Genomic DNA, 8,790 nt, shown 5'->3' with positions numbered 1-8,790 from the left:
AAGAAAAAAATCAGTGTTAGCTCTAAGCAATAATCTTGTATTGTCAGTCTCTTTGGTTCTTTCATTGCATTGATTTGCGTGTGCACTTGCATGTTTGGGTTTGTGGTGTTCAAACTATGGCAAAATCCAGTGTAAAATACTCTTTAATGATTGGAACTTTTATTTTTATTGAATAATTATAATTTAATAACTTAGTTTCAACTAATAATTTTTAGTTAATTTTTTTAACTAAACATCGATATCTTGAAATCTTGAAGTAAACTACCCTGGAATGGGTAAATATAGAATTCCCACACTAAAATTCTTAAGTGGGTACTCATAAGCTATGGAGCACTTGTTCCGAAACATCCAGAGGCTTCCAAAGTATCCATTTCCGATAGGTTTGCAATCCCGTTGAACCCAAACCACCCTTAAAATGGTTGGGGAAGGGAAGGGGTGACAAAATCCCGAAGGGAAAGAGGGATGCTACAAAAATGAATAAAAAAGTGATGATTTACCTTCATTGTCGTACCCGTGCCTGGAGCTTCACCTTCGAATGTTCGGGGTCAGTGTGTGGGTGTTGGGGTTGATATGCAAAAAATTTAAAAAAAGGGGCAAGAATGAGGTCTTGCGGCGGTGCAAAGGAGGGCAGAGACTGGGTTGGGGGCCAGGGGCGGACCAAGGGAGGCTAAAATATAACTTAGATGGTTTTGTAATAAAAACAAAATTAAATTAACTACTTATTTTATAAAAAAAGATTCAAATTTTATCAAAGTAAGTTTCGATACAATTTAATATTTTAGTTTACTTTTTAAAGTTTATATAATGATGTTTAGTTTCGTAAATTCAAAAATTATAATTGTATAGGGAAAGCCAAAAAAAGTAATAATAAACAAGAAAAAAATAGTTATTAGTATGTCTTAAAATTAAAGTTATCAATTTCTTATTTAGTGTAAGTTTATCTCATAGTTTAAGATTGATTATAAATAATATTTAATTTATCATATCAATTATAATCAAATAAAAATCATTTGATTACAAATGTAAATATTTATATCCTTTAAAATAATAATAATAATACATTATAAAAAAAACATATTAACAAAGGAAGTAAATAACTATGAATATTTTGTTTTAAAAAAGGAAAAATGTTATTATTTCAATGAAGAATATAAAAGAAAATTAGTATTTATAAAAAAAATAGTATATTTGTCTAAAAAGAAAATAAACTGAAATGAAAAATAAAGTTATCAATTTCTTATTTAGTGCACACTATTTTTGTAATGAATATTATAAACAGAAAAAAAAAATATTATGTCAAGAAATAAAATAAAATAGATAATTAATACTTAAATACTACTATTTTTCTAATCAAAGTCTTTAAATAAAAATAATTAATTTAATATTAAAACATTATATTATATATATATATTATAAAAATTAGAAATGAAAAAGGGGGGTACACGTATGTCCGCCCCTGGTTGGGGGTGTGCTGACTGCTGAGTCTTCGGCTCTGAAAGACCATTCTGTCCACTCAGATTATTTTGGGGTGCAGAAAGCAAATAGGGAGGTGCAGGGAGTAAAAGACCATTGTGAAATCCATCTCACTAGTCAAGACTGCACCAACTTGCACATTATTTTTTCTTTTTTGTTTTGCCCGGCAGCGCAACCTACGATGCCCTGAACCTACCCCCTACTGGACACCGCACTGCCCGTTGCCCGTTTCTCTCACTAATGTTTTTGCCCTAGAAACACACTTGGTGCCTCTATAAAAAGCCCTCATTCTCTTATCATCTTCTACTTCCTTCTGTTTTCCGTTTTGTATATAGATCTAGTTTCATTCCATGACACATTTTAGTTTAGTTTCTATGGGTCAATTAACTTCATATATATGTTGAAAACATTTCTTTTATTTTTGTTCTTTTCTCAATTATATATATCTTCATATTCTTTTTTTCTAATGGTGCAAAAATCTTCCATCCGCATGTGACAACATAGTGGGCATGACGGCCATCTTTTGCACAGATCAACTGTGAGCTTGAAGCACCGATTGTTTGTGTTTTAAGCTGCTTCTAGCAAGAGGTTTATGTTATTTTTTTAAAGTTTGCATAAACCTCTTTGAAAATAAGAAGCATACAACTTTTTTCTTATGCCACCACCAAACTCTTTTTTTGTTCACCTACTTTTCTCTTCGATGACTACGAGGTTTAAAAAGTCTAATTGCTTTGACCGATAGCTTTTCTGACAAAGCAAAAGGGCCTAGATTTGACATTTGAAAAGGGGATCTTTCTACGGTGGACCAAGGACTTAGGTGGTCCACCGGTGGGGCAGTTGTTTAAATGCCGTTAGATTAAATGTAAAAAAAGTGAACGGTCTAGATTTTTATATTATTTTTTATGTGAATTCGTTAAAACGAAGCAAAACACTCAACAATTTCTGCTTCCTGTCTACTATTTACTTTAAAATTCTAAATTAATTAGATCTGTTTATTAACCCTAAATCTAAATCCCCTTCTGAAATTCCATTTGATTCACAACCCTCTTCGATCCCCTTTATCCAACAACAAAACCCTCGAATGTCATTCCGATTAGTGCTCGATTCATATTCAAATTCGATCAGCCAGCCACTCTCGTTAATTTCAAGAACAAAAAGAAATGGGTTTATATGACATTTTATGCAACTTATTAATATTTAATTAATATTTCCATTTAAATTTTTATTACTTTTTGATCCTGTTCATCCAGACCGTACTAGTCCATTCCTAATACATAAGTCCATCGTAGAATTCGCCTTGAAAAAGACCAAGAAAAGAAATAAAACGCATATTCCATTTTCATAGCACTTTTTTATTTTCTATAAATAGTATAGCACTAGACCACTAACTATTCACTTTTATTTTCCTTTTATTATTATCATTATATTTTTATGGATTTCTTTTTTTTTACTGAACTACCGGGATTTTTTTTATTATCATTACATTTTATTTTCTGAAGTATATTCTTGCATATTAATATTTTGGTAAACCCCATTTTGGGTTTTGTAAAAGTGAAAGTGTAAAACTTAGGTCGGGTCTAGCTTTTGTGGCGGATCTACGAGTCGGCTTATGGGTAATGGATTTGTGGCGGATCTACGAGTCGACTTATGGGCAAATACAAAATTGTTATTGATTCCTACAAAATTTTAATTTTTTAAAAAAGACTATTTTATTTATCTTTTGAAACATATTTTTGTTTTGATCTTTATTGAAATACGTAATAAAATTGTATTTTTAAAACAAAAATTAAATACATAATAAAAATATAATTTTATTCCGTTGTGATCTTCACAACCAAATTATATTTGTATTGTATTTTTTTTACAGAAATTATAAATACAAACTATCTTTTTTTAAGGTAATTAAGTTAATAGTGATATAATTTATCATTTTTAATAGTATTTAATATATTTTTAATTAAAATTAAATTAATTGAATATAAGTTATTATTTATAAAGGTAATTAAATTAATTATTATAAAAATTATCTTTATTAATTATAATCAAATTAATTTATAATATCATTTTAATTACAATTAAAAAGAGTAATTTACGTTATTATTAATTTAAATATAAATAAAATAGATAATTTATGTAACAATTAATTTGGTTATTATTAAAAAAAAGGTAATGTTTATGATTATTACTATAATTTGTATCAAGTAAAAAAGTAACTTAATTTTATAATTAATTTTTAAAAAAATTTCTAATAGAAACATGTTTTCTGTATAAAAAGGAAGTGTGAAAAAATTATAAATAGAAATATGTTTTTGTTTTAAATTTTGTATGCAAAAATATGTTTTCATTAAAAAATTTGTCCACACTCCCAAAATATTTAACGGAAATATCTTTTTGGCGTATAAACTTTAAAACGAAAACATGTTTCAACCCGCACCAGTCTCATCATCTTGGAGCCAAAATATCGAATTGGGCAATAGCAAAATACTTTCTTCTTCATTGTTTCAACTACAAATATTGCAAATTCACCTTAGCACGGATCACACGTCAATTCCAATTTCAGTTAATTTCTTATATTCCGAATTTCTTCCATGAAGTGGAAACACGAGGCAGTGCAATAATTAAAAGCAATTACAAAATTTCTTTTATGTTGTGAGCGATTGTTTCCCCAATAGTGCAACAAAACAAAAAGGCAGTGCACAAAAAAAGAAAGAGGTGATTCAAGCAAGTTGCTTTTCCTTTTTCTCTCTTGGGAGGCCTCTAGTCCTCGAGTTCTAGGATATCATCTGCGTTCATAACATTTTTGTACTTTCATTGAGCTCCAATGTTGACCTTTCATGACTGTTATGTGAGTCCACACCACCTGCCAAACCACCTCTTTCCATGGCATCCTCTCCACACAGTCATCCACCATAATCATTTCTACAAGATCCATTCCTTTTGCTTCATCACACACATACTCCTTATTTACATCCAGCTCAATTCCTTGGGATTGATTTTGAGAGCATCCGTAAACATTTGTTAGGCTTGTTTGGTACTGAGGGAACTCTTCCTCCATCATCTCCCACCTTACCCTCGAAAATGGAAAGCAATTTTCACGTAGATGTTGCAGACTCTGGCAGCAGAGGCGACACTGTGGGACAACTTGTAACACCACTACCATGCCTTACCTCTTGAGAGCATCAACAACTTCCATTGCGGTAACAGTCTTCCTTCTCTCGTGCTCGAGGTAGGGAACCACGCCGACGAGAAAGTCCCTTGTGACACTACGGAGGAACTTGTCCTTTTGGGTACGTCGGAGTTGTCACCAAAGGTGCCCCATCTGTCGATGACACAAGTTGCAGCGTAAGCGCTTTTGTTGTCGTCGCAACCAGTATCGGCATCGAAGTTCTCGTCCAAGCTGCCCCCTCTGGTGACGAAACAAGTTGCAGCACAAGCAGTTTTGTCAAAGGTATTTTGACACTGCCATGTCCACCTTGGTAACCTATCTCTTTTTTCCTTTTTTCAGTTTTATTGGGGGTTTTGTCAAACAATGCCTTTATCCTTTTTTCAGTTTTATCGGGGGTTGGTAACTGGTGATTCTTCACCTACTCTCGACAACAATTAGAGTATTTTAGATTTTTTTTTAAATAAATTTTAGAAAGTTGGATTATAAGAGTTATCAAAGTCAAAGTAAATATCAAGATTTAAAAAATATATTTAAATTTTTTTTCATGAACATTCAAAAATACTTATAAAAATATTTATAAATTATTCATCAACAAATTTTACGTCATCAATAAAATTCAAACTCAGTTACTCGTGAGATATAAGTCTTATCTTAATATCTACATTTCCTAAATATTTTAGGATTCTTTTGTTGATTAAATAATTGGGAACTAATTATGTAGAGATAAGGCTCATGATGGGTTTTTTTTCCTCTAAGAGTTAAAGGACTAGAAGCTAATAAAAAGATCCACTCAAGCCGTAGATAAAAAGGTGACATAACAATTAACAAGTGGGTCACTTTCTGTTGCCTTTTGTTGATCCTGAATTTTTATTCACATTGCCACTACACAAATTCATCGTATATTCACTGGGATTACAGAAAAACAAGAGAGAAAGAAACATAGTACGATTTGACTTTGCAAGAGTTCTGGCTAATTCAACTTCCAAACTTGTCAACTTAAATGGGTATAAACTCATTGTGACACCACCAAGTCTCGATCAATTCACATGAAATTATTTCGGTTTAATTAGATGTTTTGAATTTGAATTCAAGATATTCAACTATGTTAAATAATTAAAAAGAGAGTTGCATCATTTAAAGTAATCCTATCAAGTTCAAATAAAATATATTCTGTAAGAAGGTATTTGTGGTCTAAAAGAAAACCATTGTGGCATGAGAGTACTAGATTTCTGACAAAATCTTCAAGCTTGACACACACCCACGCACTGGCATGGCTGGCCATTATTGTCTGCTAAGCGTGACAAAATGCTTCAATTCAGGTTATCTAAGGAAAGGACAAACACCTTAAGGTTTCAAGCGTGCACGTGATGATATATGAGAAAGTGAGTGAGAGTATTCATCATGATACGTGCGAAAGTTGGAGAGCTATTGATACTTAAAGACTTATAGCTTATAATATACAATTTGATTTTTAAAAGTGGAAATTTATGTTAGTTATTGAAAGTGTATTATTATACAAATTAAATCTTAAAATTAGATTTCATGTCCTTAACAAGTTTACCTTTATCAGATTTTAAATAATTTCATCAACGACTAATTTATGCAGAAAATTAAAGAAGTTTCAAATTAAAATAATAATACTTGATTCAACCATTTTGACATGCAAATGACTTTTCTCAAGATTGAATTGGTAAAACTTTTACAATTGTAGTTTTTCACTTTTTTCCTTTTATTATTATAATAAGGAATTTCACATACAACAAACAAAAATAGGTTGGGTGTGATACCCTCTATCCCGCACATATATGTACTAATAATAAAAGGAATAAGAAATCATAATTAATTAAAAAAAATTTAAAACACATTTAAATAAAAGCATTTTAAAAGGGTAAAAGACTTACATTCACCCCACTATCACCAAATAAAACTTGTTGGAAACATTTTTGGGTCAAAACATCATGTAATTAAACAAAACTCATGCCTCAATGTCACATCCTATTAAAGCATTGTGTTCCGACGTCTTTCAATATAAGGTTTCTTAAAGCAATACACCTAATCATCTTCTCTCACGAACACAAAATTCAAGATCATCACAGAATCCAAACACAAATAACACACAGGGAATGAGTTATCATATTCCTAAATAGAGAGAAACAAGGCAACATGTAGATATACATATCACATAAACAAAATACAACTTACTTAAACATAACTCATATCATTTCACCACTTTGTCTCGTAACATCACATCACAACACAACACGCCTCATTCATTTTCGCATCATTCATGTACTCAAGGATCAAAACACAATATCACTAAATCAATCAATACACAAACGTTATGCAACAGATACACTAAGACTCAATCTTATATGCAATGTGGTATTATGTTAGTGAAAAATCTCGTCGGGCGCCTAGGAGTACATGACAAGACAAATCACACACTAGTAAGTCAGGTCACTCTCACTAGATAAAATCATAGGGAGACCAGTCAGGGTCACGCTGTTTTGCAAGAATGCTCCAAACATGTGAGGTCGACACAAGCTTAAAGGAGCACTCAAACTGGGTGTGTTTACCTCCAAGGTCTAGACTCCGAAAAGTCCGTCAGGGCCTCTCCTTCCCGATTTAAGTCCAACCCAGAAAATATTTTAGCACATAGACTCTATCTATGAACTGTACAAAACACACGACTCCTTAATTGTTCTCAAAATAATTTAATCTCATCGCGCATTAACTCGTCGCCCTTAAAGGGTCTTATAGTCGTGTGATTGTACGATTCATAGCTCACAACTCAATGCATACAACATCTCAATGTACATATATATTACAAGTCAATACATACTCAATTTATCACATACACTCAGTCTCAATCACAATCGCATAATCCTAAAGTAACATGTTATCACATCTCATGGATCATATATGCTTTACCTATGAACTATGCAATTCACACAACTACTCAATTATTTTCAAAATAATTTTAACTCGTTACGCCTCAAAGTGATTCAACTCGTCGGATTTCCATAGTGGATCCCATCACAAAACTCATCGCACAAAAACTCAACGTCCTTAAAGGGTCTTACAATTGTGTGATTGCACAGTTCATAACTCACAACTCAATATATACAACATCTCAATTTACATGTATCTTACCATTCATCACAGGTTCAATTTGTTACTTACTCACAATTTGAATCACCACTTAATAATCTCAATATAACAATTTATACAAAAATGTTTTTCACAACATGGAGAGAAAAATCCCTCAAACAATTTCACATAATCATATTAAAATCAATTAATCAAAATCATAGATAAAAAAACACGAAAACACCAAGAGCACTCAATTTTATCAACCAATTCGCATTAGGACATCAATTGATATGTCAAACACAACAATATCGTATTTATAATCATAAGGGAAATTATAATTCAATAAACATCCCAAAATAAACCTCAATTTAGACCTTTAAGGATCCCTACACATGTTCATTCTAATCTCAATTGCGATAAACTCATCTCGTATCTCTAAGCGGACTCACATGTATATTTCGGAAGTGATAGCAGCATCTATAGCGATTTCCTGAGACTCCTCAAGCTTTTCCTCTGATTGCTCTACTAGGGTTTCCAAGTGTTAGAGAGAATGAGAAGAGATTGAAGTCTTCATTCCACTGTCTGCGTACAATGAATATTTCTCCCTCCCTATATATTAATTTGAAAATCCCAATGGTGAAGATGTGCGCAAATGAATTGAGAACTAGGTGTCCACATTTCACAAAGATCCAACGGTTAAAATGTTCGGGATCGTAATTTTGCTGGAACAGGTTTGGGTATATGCGAGAAAAAGAATGTTACGATGCGAAGAGCATTTCTCTTACCTAAGACATTATTTCATGAATTTCAACGGTGAGAATGTTCGAATATGAGTTCCAAACAGGGTGCTCAAATTTCACGAAGATTCAACGATTAACGAGTTTGGGATCGTCATTTTACTGAGATGGGTTTAGGCGTATACGGGAAAAAGAGAGGGTTTTGGAAGAGGAATAATGGAAAACGAAATTTGAGAGGAAGAGAAATCGCAGAGACTTATCGTCAGTCTCAATTTATAGGTAGGGTACTCTCAGTCTATTATTTACTCTATTTACTTATTT

Source organism: Glycine soja, chromosome 6, assembly GCF_004193775.1.
Source record: "Glycine soja cultivar W05 chromosome 6, ASM419377v2, whole genome shotgun sequence".
Lineage (NCBI taxonomy): Eukaryota > Viridiplantae > Streptophyta > Magnoliopsida > Fabales > Fabaceae > Glycine > Glycine soja.
The sequence above is the reverse complement of the archived record's forward strand: the minus strand, read 5'-3'. Positions refer to the sequence as shown.